The sequence below is a fragment of the Sus scrofa genome, chromosome 10 (genome assembly GCF_054392235.1).
Source record: "Sus scrofa isolate SSC_HxYL_T2T_F1_AM1 chromosome 10, Sscrofa_HxYL_maternal_Yorkshire_Landrace_v2.0, whole genome shotgun sequence".
Classification (NCBI taxonomy): Eukaryota; Metazoa; Chordata; class Mammalia; order Artiodactyla; family Suidae; genus Sus; species Sus scrofa.
The window spans coordinates 17,825,118-17,845,548 of NC_139392.1; the positions used below are offsets into that span (position 1 = coordinate 17,825,118).

The 20,431-nt window shown below is 37.7% G+C and overlaps 1 protein-coding gene across 3 annotated transcripts in view; it reads left to right on the plus strand.

Moving 5' to 3' along the window:
* LOC100739202 (kinesin-like protein KIF28P) overlaps nt 1–20,431 on the plus strand; it is a 70,429-nt gene that overhangs the window by 46,974 nt on the left and 3,024 nt on the right. The window lies entirely within an intron of this gene.

Consider the following 20,431-nt stretch of genomic DNA (forward strand, 5'->3'; position numbering starts at 1 on the left):
GAGTTGTGTGTATTGTTTGTATATTTTGGAGATTAAGCCCTTGTTGATTAATAGTTTGCAGCTATTTTCTCCCATTCTGTAGGTTGTCTTTTTATTTTAATGGCTTCCTTTGCTGTGCAAAAGCTTGTAATATGATTAGGTGCCATTGGTTTGTTTTTATTTCTATTGCTTTGGGAGGCTGACCTAAGAGAACAGTTGTATAGTTGATATCAGAAAATGTTTTGCTTATGTTCTCTTCCAGGGGTTTTATGGTGTCTTGTCTTATGTTTAAGTCTTTAAGCTAATTTGAGTTTATTTTTGTGCATGGTGTGAGGGTGTGTTCTAGTTTCATTGCTTTACATGTAGCTATCCAGTTTTCCCAGCACCACCTGCTAAAGAGACTATCTTTTCCCCATTTTATATTCTTGCCTCCTTTTGTCAAAGATTAATTGACCATAGATGTCTGGGTTTCTTTCTTTCTTCTTTATTGTTCCATTGGTCTGTCTGTATGTTTTTGTACCAGTACCACACTGTCTTAATTACTATAGCTTTGTAACACTGTCTGAACTCTGGGAGAGTGCCGCCTGCTTGGTTTTTACCCCTCAGGATTGCTTTGGCAATTTGGGGTCTTTTATGGTTCCATATATAGTTTTGGATTGTTTGTTATAGTTCTGTGAAAAATGTCATGGGTGATTTGATAGGGATTGCATTGAATCTGTAGATTGCTTTGGGTAGGGTGGCCATTTTAATGATATTAATTCTTCCATCTAGGAGCATGGAATAGCTTTCCATTTCTTTGAATCCTCTTTTATTTCTTTGAGGAATGTTTTATAGTTCTCAGCATATAAGTCTTTCACCATAATCAGCTTTACTCCTAGGTATTTACTTTTTGGGGTGTGATTTTAAAAGGTATTGTATTTTTATATTCCTTTTCTAATATTTCATAGTTAGTATACAGAAATGCAACTGATTTCTGAGTGTTAATCTTGTATCCTGCTACTTTGCTGAATTCATTGATCACTGTGAGTAGTTTTTGTATGGAGTCCTTTACCTCTTCTCTTCCAATAAATACCTTTTATTTCTCCTGTTTATTGGACTACTTGTGGTTAAGACTTCCAATACTATGTTGAATAAAAATGGTAAGAGTGGGCATCTTGTCTTATTCCAGACTTTAGTGGGAAGGCTTTCAACTTTTCTCCATTGAGTATTATATTGGCTGTGGGTTTGTCATAAATGGCTTTGATTATTTATGTTAAGGAATGTTCCTTCTATACCCACTTTGGTAAGAGTTTTTATCATGAATGGATGCTGGATTTTGTCAAATGCTTTTTCTGCATCTATTGAGATGATCATGTGGTTTTTGACTTTTCTTTTGTTAAAATGATGTATGACCCTGATTGATTTGCGTATGTTGAATCATCCTTGTGAACTTGGGGTGGATTCCACTTGGTCATGGTGTATGATCTTTTTTATATGTTGTTGGATTTGGTTGGCTACAATTTTGTTGAAAATTTTTACATCTATATTCATCAAAGATTTTGGCGTATAATTTTCTTTCTTGGTAGTATCTTTGGTTTTGGTATTAGGGTGGTGGCTTTCTAGAATGTGTTTGGGAGTATTCCTTCTTCAACCTTTTGAAAAAGTTTAAGAAGGGTATAAGTTCTTCTTTATATGTTTGACAGAATTTGCCTGTGAAGCCATCTGGTCCAGGATTTTTGTTTGTAGGGAGTGTTTTTATTACATATTCAACTTCATTTCTAGTGATCGGCCTATTCAGTTGATCTATCTCTTCTTGACGCAGTTTTGGTGGGCTATATGTCACTAGAAAGTTGTCCACTTCTTCTAAGTTGTCAATTGTTATAATTGTTCATACTAATCTCTTTTGGTTTTTGTATTGCTGCAGTATCCATTGAGATTTTTTTTCTTAACTCAGTGAATTTTATTACATTCATAGTTGTACAGTGATCATCATGACCCAGTTTCACAGCACTTCCATTCCAAACCTCCAGCCCATTTCTCCCATCCCCAACCTGTCTCCTTCGGTAACTGTAAGTTTTTCAAAGTCTGTGAGTCAGTATCTGTTCTACAAAGATGTTCATTGTATTTATTTTTTAGATTCCACATATAAGTATAGCATATGACACTGGTGTCTAACTTCACTTAGCATGATAATTTCTATGTCCATTCATGTTGTTGCAAATGATATTATTTCAATCCTTTTTAACGGCTAACATTCTGCTGTGTATATGTACTACATCTTCTTTATCCACTCCTCTGTTGATAGACATTTAGGTTGTTTCCATGTCTTGCCTATTATGTATAGTGCTGCAGAGAACACTGGAGTACATGTATCTTTTCAATTCATGGTTTTCTTTGGATGGATGCCCAGGAGCGGGACTGTTGGATCAAACGGTAATTTTATTTTTAGTTTTCTGAGGAATCTCCATACTGTTTTCCACAGTGGTTGCACCAATTTACATTCCCACCAACAGTGTAACAGGGTTCCCTTTTCTCCATACCCTCTCCAGCATTTATTGTTTGTAGACATTTTGTTGATGGCCATTCTGGCTGGTGTAAACTGGTACCTCATAGTACTTTTGATTTGCATTTCTCTAATCATGAGTGATGCTAAACGTCTTTTCATGTGCTTTTTGGCCATCTGTATGTCTTCTTTGGAGAACTGTTTTGGTTTTCTGCCCCCTTTTTGATGGGGCTTTTTGGGTTTTTTTGTTATTGAACTGCAGGAGGTATTTATATATTCTGGAGATTAACCCCTTGTAAATCTCTTCATTTGCAAGTATTTTCTCCCAATCTGTGGGTTGTCTTTTCATTTTGTTTAGGGCTTCCTTTGCTGTGCAAAACCTTTTAAGTTTAATTAAGTCCCATTTGTTTATTTTTGTTTTTGTTGTCATTACTCTAGGAGGTGGATCTGAGATGTTGCTGTGCTTTATGTCAGAGAGTGATTGGCCTGTGTTTTCCGCTGAGTGTTATAGTATCCAGTCTTATATTTAGGTCTTTAATCCATTTAGAGTTTATTTTTGTGTATGGAGTTAGGAAGTGTTCTAATTTCATTCTTTTACATGTAGTTGTCCAGCTTTCCTAGCACCACTTATTGAACAAGCTGTCTCTTCTCCATTGTATATTCTTGCCTCCTTTGTCATAGATCAGTTGACCATAGGTGTGTGGGTTTAATTCTGGGCTTTCTATCCTATTCCACTGACTTACATTTCTATTTTTGTGCCAGTACGATACTATTTTGATGACTGTAGTTTTGTAGCCCACAGTCTGAAGACAGGTTTTTTTTTTTTTTTTGTCTTTTTTGACATTTCTTGGACTGCTCCCATGTCATACAGAGGTTCCCAGGCTAGGGGTCGAATCAGAGCTGTAGCCACCTGCCTATGCCAGAGCCACAGCAACACGGGATCTGAGCCGTGTCTGCAACCTACACCACAGCTCACAGCAATGCTGGATCCTTTACCCACTGAGCAAAGCCAAGGATCAAACCCACAGCCTCATGGTTCCTAGTCAGATTTGTTAACCACTGAGCCACAATGGGAACTCCCCAGGTCAGTCTCTTGAAGACAACATATATATGGGTCTTGTTTTTGTATCCATCCAGCCAGTCTATGTCTTTTGGTTGGGGCATTTAGTCTATTTACATTTAAGGTAATTATTGATATATATGTTCTTATTGCCATTTTATTATTAACTGTTTTGGATTTGTTTTTGTTGAACTTTTTTCCCCATTCTTCTCTTGTTCTCATTTCTTGTGATTTGATGACTATTTTTAGTGCTGTATTTGGATTCCTTTTTCTCATTTGTGTATCTGTTGTAGATGTTTGGGTTGCAGTGACCCTGAAGTTTTGATATAGGAGTCTATATATATACCAGATTGTTTTAAGCTGTTGGTCACTTAATTGCAAGTGAATCTCCACTGTCCTGCATTTGTACCCTCTTCTGATTTCTGATTTTGGTAGCATATTTGTGTGTGGATGATTTCTTACCTTTACTATATGTATGCCTTTACTGGTAAGCCTTGTCATTTGTAATATTTTTGTTTCTAGTTGTGGCCTTTATTTTTCCACCTAGAGAAGTTTCTTTAGTATTTTTTGTAAAGTTGGTTTAGTGGTGCTGAATTCTCTTAGCTTTTGCTTGTCTGTAAAGCTTCTGATTTCTCCTTCAAATCTGAATGAGAGCCTTGCTGGGTAGAGTAATCTTGGAGGTTTTTTCCTTTCATCGCATTAAGTATATCATGCCACTCCCTTCTTGCCTGCAGAATTTCTGCTGAAAAAATCTGCTGATAACTTTATTGGGGTTCCTTTGTATATTATTTCTTTTCCCTAGAAAATATTCAGTATTTTCTCTTTGTCTTTAATTTTGGTCAGTTTGATTAATATGCATTTTGGGGTGTTCCTCCTTTTGTTTATTTTACATGGTACTTGTTGTGCTTCCTGGATTTGAGTGATTCCCTTCCCATGTTAGGGAGGTTTTTGGCTATTACCTCTTCAAATATTTTCTCTGCCCTTCTCTCTCTCTCCTTCTGGCACCTTTATAATACAGATGTTAGTGCTTTTAAATTTATCCCAGACTTCTCTTAGACTCTTCATTTCTTTTCAATTTTTTTTTCTCTTTTCTATTTTGCATAAGTGATTTCTACTAGTCTGTCCTCCACCTCGCTTATTTATTCTTCTGCCTCCTGTATTCTGCTGTTGGTTGCTTCTAGTGAGTATTTTATTTCAGTTATTGTATTTTGCATTTCTGCTTGCTTAATCCTTAAATCTTCTATTTCGTTGCATCTAGCTTATTTCCAAGATCTTGAATAATCTTTACTATCATCAAAGTCTTTTTCATGGACATTGGTATACTCCAGATCACTTAGCTGTTTTTCTGTTTTATTTTTCTTGTTCCCTTATCTGAGTCATAATTCTCTGCCTTTTCATTTTGTACAGATTTTTGGTGTGGTCTCCTTTTTGCAGACAGTAGAATTGTAGCCTCTCTTGCTTCTGATGTTTGCCCCCCTTGTGGCTGAAGTTGGTATGGGGGCTTGCTAAGGCTTCCTCATAGGGGGGACTGGTGCCTGAAGGTGGAGTTGATTCTTATCCCTTGGGTGGGTGGGGCTTTGTCTTTGGGTGAGATTAGAAGTAGCTCTGTGCCTGGGGGGCTTTAGGCAGCCTGTTTACTGATGGGTGGGGCTGTGTTCCCACCTGGATTATTGTTGGGCCTGGGGTTTCTCAGCCCTGATGTGTGGGGCCAGATTCTTCCAAAATGGCCACCTCTATAGAAGCACATGCTAATTATTCCTGAGAACTTTGCCTCCAATGTCCTTTCCCCAGAAGGAGCCACAGTCATACCATTTTCCCAAGAGATCCTCCAAGAACTGCAGTCAGGTCTGACACAGACTCCTATGGAGTCTCTGCTTTGCCCTAGGACTCAGTGCACATGAAAGCCTGTGTCCACCTTTCAAGAACAGAGTCTCCGTTTCCCCCAGTCCTGTGGAGCTCCTGTGCACAAGCCCCACTGGCCCTCAACGCCAAATGCTCCAGGGGCTCCTCCTCCCTATGCAAGATCCCCAGGCCTGAGAACCTGACGTGGGGCTCAGAACTCTCACTCCTATAGGTGCGTCTCTGTGATACAGTTAGTTTCCAGTCTGTGGGCCACACACCTAGCAGCTATGGGGTTGTTTATATTGCATAATTGACCCTTCTACCATCTTGATGTGGCCTCCCCTTTGTCTCCTGGAGGAGGATATCTTTTTTGATGGTTTGTCTATTTGGTTGAAGGTTGTTCAGCAATTGGTTCTAATTTTGTTGGTTTTATGAGAGAAGATAACCTCCAGTCCATCTACTCTACCATCTTAATCCCATCCTCTCTCCTTTTTTATTTCTTGTTTATTGGGTTCGTTCCCTCTTCTTGGTGAGTCTGGCCAGAGGTTCGTCAATTTTCTTTAACCTTTCAAACTACCAGCTCTTGGGTTTAATGATTTTTTTCTATTGTTTTTTGAATCTATTTTATTGATTTCCTCTGTCACCTTTATGATTTCTTCCTTCTGCTGACTTTAGATTTTGTCTGTTCTTCTTTTAGGTGGTGGGTTAATTTTAGATTTTTCTTCTTTTTTGAGGAAATTGCTATGAACTTCCTTCTAAGAACTGCCTTTGCAGTATCCCATAGATTTTGAATATTTGTTTTCATTATCACTTGTCTTGAGGTATTTTTAAAGTTCCTTGATTTTTTTTCATTAACTCATTGGCTTTTTTAGTAGCATGTTGTTTAGTCTCCAAGTAGTCAGTTTTTCTCATTTCTTTTCCTGTAGTTGATTTCTAGTTCATACCATTGTGGTCAGAGAAGATGCTTGAAATAATGTCTACACTCTTATATTTGTTGAGGTTAGTTTGTATGTGTTCAATCCTTGAGAATGTTCCATATGCACTTGAAAAGAATGTATATTGTTTTTTTTTTTTTGATGTAATGTCCTGAAAATATCAGTTATCACTGTTGCCTTATTGGTTTTCTGTCTAGAAGATCTGTCTGTTTATGTGAGTGGGGTGTTAAAACCTCCTACTATTATTGTATTCCCATCAACTTCTCCTTTTATGTCTGTTAGTATTTGTTGTATGATCTGGGTGCTCCTATATTAGGGGCATATATATTGATGAGTATATTATCATCTTCGTGATGGATAATTTACTACATAGTGCCATTGTCTTTCTTTATAGCCTGTTTTTAAAAATTACTCAATGGATTTTATTACATTTATAGTTGTACAATGATCATCATAACCCTATTTTATAGCATTTCCATCCTAAACCCCCAGCCCATCCACCACCCCCCAACCTGTCTCATTTGGAAACCGTAAGTTTTGCAAAGTCTGTTGAATCAGGATCTGTTCTGCAAAGAAGTTCATTGTGTCCTTTTTTTTGGATTCCACAGATAAGTGTATATTTCACATGTAAGATTCCAGCATTTGATGTTGGTATCTCACCATCTGACTGACTTCACTTAACATGATAATTTCTAGGTCCATCCATGTTGCTGCAAATGCCATTATTTCTTTCCTTTTAATGACTAATATTCCATTGTGTATATGTGTAACGCATCTTCCTTATCCACTCCTCTGCTGATGGACATTTAGGTTGTTTCCATGTCTTGGCTATTGTATAGAGTGCTGCAATGAACACTGGAGTACATGTGTCGAGTCATGGTTTTCTCTGGATAGATGACCAGGAGTGGGTCTTTATGGGCTGTTTTAAAGTCTATATTGTCTGATATGAGCACTGCTTTCCTGCCTTTCCATTAGCATGAAATATCTTTTTCCATCCCCTTTCAATTTATATGTGTCCTTTGCCCTAAGGTGAGTCTCTTATAGGCATCCTATTGTAGGCTCTTGTTTTTTTTTGGCCAGTCTGCTACTCTATGTCTTTTGATTGGAGCATTCAGTCCATTGAGATTTAAAGTAATTATTGACAAATATATATTTATTGCCATTTCACACCTTGTTTTCCAGTTGATTCTATGTTTTGCCTTTGTTCTCTTTCTGGTTGGATGATTTCCTTTTATTTTATGCTTGTGTCCTCTTCTGTTTAGGTTTTGTGAATGTATTGTTTGGTTTTGACTTGGGATTGCCCTCTTTTTCAAGTATGTTAGCCCCTTCCTATATCTGCTTGCTTTAGCCTGATAGTCATGTAGCCTCAAACACATTCCAAAAACAACAACAACAAAAAAAAATCTAGATTTTCTTACTTTCCTTATCTTTTTTTTTACATCATGTTTATCCTTTTGCTGTTCCTTGTATTTACCATTGCTTTTACAACAGCTGGATTTTTTTTTTCCCCTTTTAGATTTACTGACTTATTTAAGTGATTACTCTCCAATTGTGATTTCTGCCATCCTATATCTTTTTACTTCTTTCCTATTTAGGAGACCTTTCAGTATTTTTTTTTTAGAATGGGTTTAGTATTGCTGTACTCTTTTAGCTTTTGTTTGTTGGAAAAATATTTTTTCCTTCTATTTTAAATGATATTCTTGCTGGGTAGAGTATTCCAGGCTGTAAATTTTTCCCTTTCAGAACTTTGAATATATCCTGCCACTCCTTCTGGCCTGAAGTGTTTCTGTAAGGAAATCAGCTAATAGCATTATGGGGGTTCCCTTATAATTAACTCTGTTTTTCTCTTGCTGCCTTTAGAATCCTCTCCTTACCTTTAACTTTTGCCATTTTTATTATAACATGTCTTAGGTGAGTTTGTTTGGGTTCAGCTTGTTTGGAGCCTTCTGTACTTCCTGTATCTTGATGTCTCTTTCCTTTAGATTTGGAAAGTTTTCAGCCATGATTTCTTCAAATATATTTTCAATCCTCTTATTCTTTTCCTACTTGTATCCCTACTATCCATAGATTGACCCACTTTATATTTTCTTATATTGCTTTCATGTTTTTTCATTTGGTTTTCTGTGTGCTCTCCTGATTGGGTGATTTCCATTATTCTATCTTCCAAGTCACTAATTTGTTCCTCTTCATTATTCATTATGCTCTCAGTGTCTTTAACTCAGCTTGAGTCTCTGCAAATGAATTTTCTAATTTTTCTTGGCTCCTCTTTATATTTTCTAATTCCCTTATAATCTGCATCATTTCATATCTGTTCTTAAGTCCTTCATAAAGCACTCTTAATTCCTTCAGCATTTTCACTATCTCCTTTTTGAACTTGGTGTTAGATTGCAAGGTCTGTTTCACTGTTTGCTCCTTCAGGGGAATTCTCCTGTTCTTTTAACTGGGAATGGTTTCTGAGTTTCTTCATTGTGGTTATATTTCTCTTATTCTCCAGAGTTCGCGTCTCACACCCAGCCCCCACCCAAGCATCTCAGTCTGTGGTGTCTGGCGGGTGGGTACTGATGGTTTTTTCAGCACTCTCTCTGCTTTGCCTCAGTCTGGCTTCTGTGCTTTTCTCCAAGGCTTTGGGGTTCCCTCTGTGTCTTGGCTGATCTCCCTGTCAGTTAGATGGCTTGCCAGGGTGGGGATTCCTTTCCTCTTTCATAGCTCCTTCTCAAGAGTGCTACTCCCATCCTGATTCCTTTTTCTCTTTTTCTTCCATTTGTTCTACCTAGTTATGTGGAGGGTTTCTTATTCTTTTTGGAAGTTTAAGGTTTTCTGCCAGTGTTCAGTAGAAGTTCCATTCAAACAGTTCTACATACAAATGGTTTTTGTGTTTTTTTTGTTGATGTGTTTGTGGCAGAAGGTGAGCACCATGTCTTACTCCACCACCATCTTGATCCTGCTCTCCTTCACTTTGTGATATACAAAATACCCCAGAAATCCAAGTTTGTTTTATTGGTATAAAACCAAATAAATATAATTCATAACGTTAAAGATATTATAGGAGAGGGGATTATGAAATAAGATGGTGAAGAAGACCTTGAGTTCACCTCCTCTCATGAAAACACCAAAAGCCACAGTGAGATGGTATAAGGGGTGTTTTCACAATAAAATCACATCCTACATCTACTAAGTGGGTCACCCACACACTGGAAAATAATTATATTGTAGAGGTTCTCCCACAGGAATAAGCATTCTCAACCCCACATCAGGCTCCTCAGCCTGGGGGTCTGGCATCAGGACCAGAAACTCCCAGGGCATTTGGCTTTAAAGACCAGTGGGTCTTGAGTGTAGGAGCTCCATAGGACTGGAAGAAAGGGAGACTCCATTCCTAGAGGGTGCACACAGGCTTTCAGGTGCACTGGGATACAGAGCAAAGCAGTGACTCTGTAGGAGCCTGGGCCAGAACTACTTGCAGGTGTTGGAGTCTCTCCTGGGATGCAGGGGTCGGCTGTGGCTCACTGTGGGGACAAAGACACTGGTGTCAGAGGCCCCAGGGAACATTTTCCAGTGTGGTCTCTCCTGGAGATTGTCATCTCGGCACTGAGGCCTGGCCACACCCAACCACCTGCAGGTCCAGGGCTGGGAATCCTCAGCCAAACAAAAGGGTGAAAACACTGCCACACCAATCAGCAGATGGGCTGCCTAAAGATTTCCTGAGCCCAGAACTGCTTCTAAATATACCCCTTGACTCAGCCCTGTGGATCAGAGGAACAAGACCCAGGTCCACTTACCAGTGGGAAGATACCAGTCTGTCCCATTAGGAAGACTACACAAGCCCCTGGACCAACCTCATCCACCAGGGACGCAGACAAAAGAAGCAAGAGGAACTACAATCCTGCAGCCTGCAGAACGAAGACCACAAACAGAAAATTAGACAAAATGAGACAACGGAGAAATAATGCTTCAAGCCAAGGAACAAGATAAAATACCAGAAGAATAACTAAATGAAGATAGGTAATATATCTGCAATAGAATTCACAGTATAGATAGTAAAGATGATCCAAGATCTAGGAAAAAGAATGGAGGCACAGACAGAAAATACAAGAAATGTTTAACAAAGTGCTAAAAGACTTAGAGAACAGAGATGAACAATAGAATAACTGAAATAAGAAATACACTAGAAGGAATAAATAGAATAAATGAGGCAGAAGAACAAATAAGGGAGCTGAAAGACATATTGGTGGAAATCACTGCTACAGAACAGAATAAAGAAGAAAGAATGAAAAGAAATGAAGACAGTCTAAGAGACCTCTGGGACAACATTAAATGCACCAATGATTGTATTAAAGGAGTCCCGGAAGAAGAGGGAGAGAGAAAGGGCCAGAGAAAATATTTGAGGAGTTCCTGTCGTGGCTCAGGGGTTAATGAATCCGACTAGGAACCATGAGGTTGTGGGTTCGAACCTTGGCCTTGCTCAGTGGGTTAAGGATCCAGTGTTGCCATGAGCTGTAGTGTAGCTCATGGACGTGGCTTGGATCCCACGTTGCTGTGGCTCTGGCATAGGCCAGCAGCTACAGCTCTGATTCGACCCCTAACCTGGGAACCTCTATATGCTGCTGGAGCAGCCCAAGAAAAGGCAAAAAGACAAAAAAAAAAAAAAACAAAAAAAAAAAAAACTGAAGAGGTGATAATAGCTGAAAACGTCCCTAACATGGGAAGGTAAACACTCACTCAAGTCCAAGAGTCTCAGAGCATCCCATACAAGATAAACTCAGGGAGGAACAAGCTGAGACATATAATAGTCAAGTTGAAAAAATTAAAAACAAAACTTCAAAAGCTTCAAGAGAAAAGCAATAAATAACATACAAGGGAATCCTCATAAGATTATCAGCTGATTTTTTCAGCAGAAACTCTGCAGGCTAGAAGGGAGTGCAATGATGATATATTTAAAGCAATGAAAGGGGAAAAAATTTTAACCAAAAACACTCTACCCAGCAAGGCTCTCATTCAGACTCAATGGAGAAATCAAAAGCTTTACAGACAAGCAAAAGCTGAGAGAATTCAGCAGTGCCAAATCAGCTTTACAACAAATGCTAAGGGAACTTCTCTAGGCAGAAAAAAAGAAGGTCATAACTAGAAACAAGAAAATTATGAATGGGAAAGCTCACTGGTAAAGGCAAACATGCAGTGAAGGTAGAAAACTGTCCATACACAAATATGATATCAAAACCAGTAATCATGAGAAAAGCAGAGTACAAATGCAGGACACTGGAAATGCATTTGAAATTAAAAGACCAGCAACTAAAATCAATCATATATATATATATGGACTGCTGTATCAAACCTCATGGGAACTGCAAACCAAAGATTCTAAGATACACACAGAAAAAGAAAAAGCAATCCAAACACAACATGATAGTCATCAAATCATAAAAGAGAACAAAAGATGAAGGGAAGAAAAAAGTCCTACAACAACAAATCCAAAACAATTAAAAAAACCACAATAAAAACATACATATCAGAGTCCCTGGTAGCTCAGTGGGTTAAGGATCTGGTGTTGTTACTGCTGTTGCTTGGATTGCTGCTGTGGCACAGGGTTGATTCCTGGCCAGGGAACTTCTGCATGCTACCATGTGACAGCCAAAAAACAAAAACAAATTAAAACATACATACTGATAATTATCTTGAATGTAAATAGATTAAATGCTCTAACCAAAAGACACAGACTGGTAGAATAGATATAAAAACAAGACCAATATATATGCTATCTACAAAAGACCCATTTCAGAGCTAAGAATAAGACTGAAAGTGGGGGGGACAGAAAAAGGTACTTCATGCAAATGGAAATAAAAAAAAAATCTTGAGTAGCAACTCGTATCAGACAAAATAGAATTTGAAGATTGTTACGAGAGGCAAAGAATCATAGTGATCAAGGGATCAATCCAAGAAGATATGACAAGTGTAAATATATATGCATTCAACCAAGGAGCACCTCAAAATGTAAGGCAATTTCTAAGAGCCAAAAAAGGAGAAATCGACAGTAACCCAGTAATAATGGGGGATTTTAAACATCCTGCTTATATCAGTGGACAGGTCATTCAGACAGAAAATCAATAAGAAAACACAGCCCTTAAATGATACATTAGACCAGACAGACATAATTGATATTTATAGAACAAACATTCTATCCAAAAGCAGCAGAATACATATTATTCTCAAGTGCATATGGAACATTCTCCAGGAAAGATCACATGCTGGGTCACAAATCTAGCTTCAGTAAATTTAAATAAATTGAAATTATATCAAGCATCTTTTCCGACCACAATGCTATGAGATTAGAAATCAACTACAAGAAAAACACAACCCCATCAAAAAATGGGCAGAAGATCTAAACAGACAATTCTCCAAAGAAGACATACAGATGGCCAAAAAACACATAAAAAGATGTTCAACATCACTAATTATCAGACATGCAAATCACAACTATTTATGGATGGAATTAGAGCTTTCATACTGACTGAAGTTTACCACAAAGAGAAAGACAAATACCACATGATAGATATCACTCACATCTGGAAGCTAATATATGGCACAAATGAACCTATCTACAGAAAAGAAACAAACTCATGGACATGGAGAACAGAATTGTGGTTGCCAAGGGGGAGGGAGTGGGAAGTTGAGGTTAGTAGATGTAAACTATAGCAGTTGGAGTGGATAAGCAATGAGATTGTGCTATATATAGCACAGGGAACTATATCTAATCACTTTTGATGGAACATAATGGAGGATAATGTGAGAAAAAGAATGTACATATATGTATGATTGGGTCACTTTGCTGTACAGCAGAAATTGACAGAACGCTGTAAATCAACTATAGTAAAATAATAAATATTAGCTATAAAAAAGCAAAATTAATACACAGAAATCTACCACATTTCTATATACTAACAATGAAAGAGCAGAAAGAAAAATTAGTGAAACAATCCCACTTGCCACTGCATCAAAAAGAATAGAATACCTAGGAATAAACCTACCTAAAGAGACAAAAGATCTGTACTCTGAAACTGTAAGACACCAATGAAAGAAAACAAAGATGACATAAACAGATGTAAAGATATATACCATGGTCTTGGATTGGAAGAATCAATACTGTGAAAAATGACTATACTACCAAAGGCAATCTACAGATTCAATGCAATCCCTATCAAACTACCAAGGACATTAGTCACAGAATTAGAACAAAATATTTTCAAGTTTGTTTGGAAGCACAAAAGACCCAGAATAACCAAAGCCATCTGAGAAAGAAAACTGGAGCTGGAGGAATCAGGCTCCCTGTCTTCAGACTATACTACAAAGCTACATTCAACAAAACAGTATTGTAATGGCACAAAAACAGAAATATAGATCAGTGGAACAGGAAGGAAAGCCAAGAATTAAACCCGCACACCTATGGTCAACTAATCTATGACAAAGGAGGCAAGAATATACAATGGAGAAAAGACAGTCCTTTCAATAAGTGGTGCTAGGAAAGCTGGACAGCTACATTAGTAGAATGAAATTAGATCACACCCTAACACTATACACAAAAATAAACTCAAAATGGATTTAAGACTCAAATATAAGACCCTTAGAGGAAAACACAGGCCGAACACTCTCTGACAAAAACCACAGCAATATCTTCTCAGACTCATCTCCTAGAATAATTACAGTAAAATCAGATAAACAAATGGGACCTAATTACACTTAAAAGTTTTTGCACAGCAAAGGAAACTCTAAACAAAAAGGCAATCCACACAGAACAGGAAAAAATATTTTCAAATGAAGCAACTGACAAGTCATTTGGACTGAATCTCCAAAATATATAAACACCTCCTGCAGCTCAATACCGAAAAAACAAACAACCCCATCAAAAAATGGGCAGATCTAAACAGACAATTCTCCAAAGAAGACATACAGATGGCCACCCAAAAAACCATGAAAAGATGTTTAACATCACTAATCATTAGAGAAATGCAAATCAAAACTACTATGAGGTACCACCTTACACCAGCCAGAATGGCCATCATCAAAAAGTCTACAAACAGTAAGTGCTGGAGAGGGTATGGAGAAAAGGAATCCGTTTTAAACTGTTGATGGTAATGTAATTTGGTGCAACCACTATGGAAACAGTATGGAGATTCCTCAAAAAACTGAAAATAGAATTACCATTTGGTCTAGGAATCCCATTCCTGGGCACCTATCCAAAAAACCATGACTCAAAAAGATACATGTACCCCAGTGTTCACTGCAGCACTATTTACAATAGCCAAGACATGGAAGCAACCTAAATGTCCATTGACAGAGGAGTGGATAAAGAAGATGTGGTGCATATGCACAATGGAATATTCCATAAAAAGGACTGAAATAACGGTGTTTGTGGCAACATGGATGGACCTGGAAATTATACCAAGTGAAGTTATACAGTGAGACACAAACATCATATGCTATCACTTATATGTGGAATCTAAAAAAAAAAAGATACAGTGAACTAATCTGCAGTACAGAAACTGACTCACAGAGTTTGAAGAGGCTATGGTTACCAAAGGAGACAGGTTAGGTGGGAAGGGATGGGCTGGGCCTCTGGGATAGCAATGTAAAATTGGGTTGTGATGATGGCTGTACAACTATATAATAAAATTCGCTGAGTTAAAAAAAATAAAAGGAACACTCACAAACCATTCTTTGAGGACATTATTGCCCTGCTATCAGAACCAGACAAAGATACAAAAAAAAAAAAAAAAAAATTACTCAGGCCAATATCACTGATGAACATAGACAGAAAACTCTCAGCAAAATACTGGCAAATAGAATCCAACAATACATTAAAAGCACTGTACACCATGATCAAGTGGGATTTATCCCAGGGATGCAAGGATTTTTCAATATCTGCAAATAAATCAGTGTGATACACCACATTAAAAATGAACAATAAAAACCAGATGATCATCTCAATAGACGGAGAAAAAGCTTCTGACAAAATCACCAAACATTTATGATAAAAAAAAAAAAAAAACTCTCCAGAAAGCGGGCATAGAGTGAACCTACCTCAACATAATAAAGGCCATCTATGACAAACCCACAGCTAACATTATACTCAATGGTGAAAAGACGAAAGCATATCCTGTAAGATCAGGAAGAAACAAGGATGTCCCCCATTGCCACTGTTATTCAACATAGTTTTGGATGTCCTAGCCATGGCAATCAAGGAAAAAGAAATCCAAATTGGAAAAGAAGTAAAACTATCACTCTTTGCAGATGACATGATATTATACATAGAAAATCCTAAAGATGCTACATGAAAATTGGTAGAGCTCATCAATGAATTTGGTAAAGTTGCAGGCTACAAAATTAATGCACAGAAATCTCTTGCATTTCTATACACTAGCAAAAGATCAGGAAGAAAAATTAAGGAAACAATCCCACTTACCACATCAAAAAGAGTAAAATACCTAGGAATAAACCTACTAAGGAGCCAAAAACATGTACTATGAAAACTCTAAGATATGAATGAAAGAAACAGAAGATGACACAGATGGAAAGATATATCATGCTCCTGGACTGGAAGAATCAGTATTGCCAAAATGACTATACTACCCAAGGCAATCTACAAATTCAATGCAATCCCTATCAAATAACCAATGGCATTTTTCATACAACTGGAACAAAAAAATTTAAACTTTGGTATGGAAACACAAAAGACCCTGGATAGCCAAAGCAATCATGAGAAAGAATAATGGAGCTAGAGGAATCAGGCTCCCTGACTTCAGACTTACTACAAAGCTAAGCTACGGTTATCAAAACAGAAATATAGCTAAAGGAAAAGGATAGAAAGCTGAGAAATAAACCCATGCGCCTTTGGTCAATTAATCTATGGCAAAAGAGGCAAGAACCTACAATGGAGAAAATAAAGTCTCTTCAATAAGTGGGAGAAATAGATAGCTCTAAGTAAAAAATAGATTTTAAAAGGCATGTGATAAAATTCAGCATACTACTACAGCAAAAATTCTTAGCAAACTAGGAATAAAATTCCTTAATGTGATAAAGGTAATCCTAAATGAATACAGATTAAGCACAATCTTTTTTTTTTTTTTTTTTTTTTTTTTTTTTTTGTCTTTTTGCTATTTCTTTGGGCCACACCGCAGCATATGGAGGTTCCCAGGCTAGGGGTCGAATTGGAGCTGTAGTCACTGGCCTACGCCAGAGCCACAGCAACGCGGGATCTGAGCCGCGTCTGCAACCTACACCATAACTCACGGCAATGCCGGATCGTTAACCCACTGAGCAAGGGCAACCCGCAACCTCATGGTTCCTAGTCGGATTCGTTAACCACTGCGCCACGACGGGAACTCCCAGATTAAACACAATCTTAATGGTAAATCTCTCATGCCAGCTATCTTCACTTTTTATTTTGTTTGCCATGCTCATGCCATGTGGAAGTTCCTGGGCCAGGGATCAAACCTGCTCCTCAGCAGCAGCCTGAGCAGTGACAATGCCAGATCCTCAACCTGCTGAGCCACCAGGGAACTCCCAAAAATCAGTATTTAAAAATTAGTTGAAAGAATGTATATGTATCACTGAGTCACTTTGCTTTACAGCAGAAATTGGCCCAACACTGTAGATCGACTATACTTTAGTAAAAATATTAAAAATAAAAATTAAATTTGAAAGCTTTTGCATAGCAAAAGAAACCATTAAAAAAATGAAAAGACAACCCACAGAATGGGAGAAAGCTTTTGCAAATGACTCAACTGACAAAGGTTTAATCTCTAAAATATACAAACAACTCATACAACTCAACAACAACAAAAAAACAACCCGACTGAAAAATGGGCAGAAGACCTAAATAGACATTTCACACCAAAGAAGACATACAGATGTTCAGCAGGTATATGAAAAAAATGCTCAACATCACTAATTATTAGAGAAATGCAAATCAAAACTACTGTGAGGTACCACCTTAATACCAGTCAGAATGGCCATCATCAAAAGTCTACAAACAGCAAGTGCTGGAGAGGGTGTGGAGAAAAGGGAACTCTATTACACCATTGGTGGGAATGTAAACTGGTACAACCACTATGGGGAAACAGTATGGAAATACTTCGGAAAACTAAATACAGAACTACCACATGATACAGCAGTCCCACTCTTGGGCACGTATCCAGACAAAACTTTCATTGAAAACGATACGTGCACCCATATGTTCACTGCAGCACTAGTCACAATAGCCAAGACACGGAAACAACCTAAATGCCCATCGATGGATGAATGCATTAGGAAGATGTGGTATGTATACACAATGGAATACTACTCAGCAATAAAAAAGGACAAAATAATGCCATTCACAGCAACATGGATGGAAACAGACTCTCATACCGAATGAAGTCAGTCAGAAAGAGAAAGACCATATGATATCATTATAAGTAGAGTCTAAAATATGGCTCAAATGATCCAAAGATGCTCTATATCTTTAGTCATAATGGATATTAAAATAAAATCAGAGGACAGTAGCAACATTGGTTTATTAGAATTTGGGCAACTGGACACCCATTGAAGGCTGATGACTCACTATAATGAAGGGCTGCCTTCTTACTGACCAGTTCTGAAGAGAAAACAAAATGCAAGTCTGGCTTCCAGCACGTCTGGGTCTGGCTGACACATGCGACTTCATTGGTATGGACCTCTTTTTCTTGCTCCTAAGCAAGTCAGAAAAACCTTCTAGAAGAGATGACTCTTGAGCTTAATGCTGAAAGATTATCTGCCAGGAAGTCAGAGCAAGAAGAGCATCAGAAGTGCAAGGACTAGCATCTAGCTAGAGACATACAACAGTAGTATTTCAGAGCTGGGACCAGGAAGCCCAAGAAATAAGATAAGCAGGGGATGGGACAGGTGGGACCTTGTGGGCTGCCTCAGAAACCCTGGACTTTATCCTCTATCATAATGGAGTCATAGGTTCTACCCTTTGGTCCAGGTCTGGACCAAATCTCACCATGCAAACTGTATTATCCATTTATTCTTCACTGACTCAAATATACATCAACGAACAAAAATAAAATAAAATATGGCACAACTGACAAAACAGAAAAGATCATGGACATGTAGGACAGACTCACGTTTGCTGGGGGGGAGCAGGAGGGTGTGGGATGGATTGGGAGTCTGGGGTTAGTGAATGAAAACTCTTGCATTTGGAGCGGACGGGCAATCAGCTCCTGCTGTATAGGACCGAGAACTATGTATCTAATCACTTGTGATGGAACATGACGGAGGATAATATGAGAAAAAGAATGTGTGTGTGTGTGTGTGTGTGTGTGTGTGTGTGTGTGTGTGTGTGTGTATGATTGGGTCACTTTGCTATATAGCAGAAATTGACAGAACTTTGTAAATCAATCATAATAAAAATTTTTTTAAATGTCAATTAGATATGTGTGACACATATATACACTGGGAAATCACCACACTCAAGAAAAGTCATCACGTCTAAAAATAAATAAATTGTATTTGAATATAAAAGAAACAAGACAAAAAAATTAAATGGAAGATAGCATTTATAACTGCATCAGATGTAAGAACTACTACTATAAGTAGCCCTATAGCTAACATAAAAGAATAACATAAATTCTATGGAGAATATTTTAAAACTTGAGAGATGTTAAAAATGATCTAAATAAATGGAGAAACATGCCATGGCTCCATGGTTTGGAAGATTTGCTTCTGTAACTCTATCAAATCTCCTGAGAGTCAATATAATGCCAATAAAATGTAATGGCATCTGACAAGACAATCCTATAATTAAGATGGAATTCCAAAAGCAAAAGATTAGCTAAGCCAATCAAGACCCCAAAACAAGGTAGGAAGACGTGCAGTACCTGATATCAAGACTTATTTTAATAGTATTGTACCAGATGATAAGATATTGGCCCAAATGTAAATAAGATATCCAAAGGAAAGAAGAGAAGCCCCAGAAATACGTTCACTCAGAGCTTGAGATGATATATGACTGAGGTGAAACCAAAGATGAATGTGGCAAGGATGGATTTTTCAACAAATAGTGCTGGAGAATTACAAGTACATATGAAGATAAATGAAACTGGAGCCTTATCTAAAACTATACCCAGAAATCAAGTTTAGGTGAGAATTAAGGACCTCGATGTGAAAGGTAAACCCCTAATGCTTACAGAAGACACTTTGGGAGATGTCTTTATGATCTTACAGTAGAAAAGGATTTAAACACAACACAAAAAATACCTAGATTTAAAGAAAAAGATCACTAGATTCACCTACATTAAAATAAGTTTGGTTCATAAACCAAAATAAATCAAAAGTAATAGGAAAAGTCATTTGTAATACATTTAACATATAATGAGCTAATATCCAAAATAAAGTACTACAAACCAAAAAGAAAAACAGAAGTAGATTTTGACCCAATAGAAAAAAAATGGTCGGAAGACTTGAACAGAAACTTCACAAAAGAGGAAATCAAAAAGGCCAATAAATACGTGAAAAAGTGCTTAACCTCATTAAATAATCTAAGGAACACTAATTGAAACCACAGTGATATACTAGATTATCAGACTGGCAAGTAACTATACTAGCAACAATTCCAGTCTGAAAATATCAAGTTTTGGTAAATATACGAAGCAAGAGAAACTTTCATGCCATGCTGGAAGGAGTAGACTGGTACAACCACTTAAATACTGTTTGCCATTTCTCTAATAAAAGTCAAAGATGCATCTTCCCTAATAATATACACTTGCAATTCAACTCCTCCAGAGTAAACTGGTTCTGCAGAGACCTGAGCCCTGAGGATGAGGTTCTCAAAGTGGGGTTCCCCCACTGGCTTCTCAGCTTCACCTGAGATCTTGTCAGAATGCAATTTCCAGGGTCAGAACCTCTGGGCTTGAGGCCCAGTTATACACGCTTTAACAAGCCCTCCAGAGGATTCGGCCTTAAACTCAAGTTTGAGAACCACCTCATCCAGGCTATGTATGTACTGACTTAATTGCTCTCCTATTTGGAATGGTACTAGTTATACACCATTCTTGACAGAACTGGGAAAATAGTCTTCCAAGTCATTTTCTGTTTTGTGGTTCAGATGATGGATTGGCTGAAAAA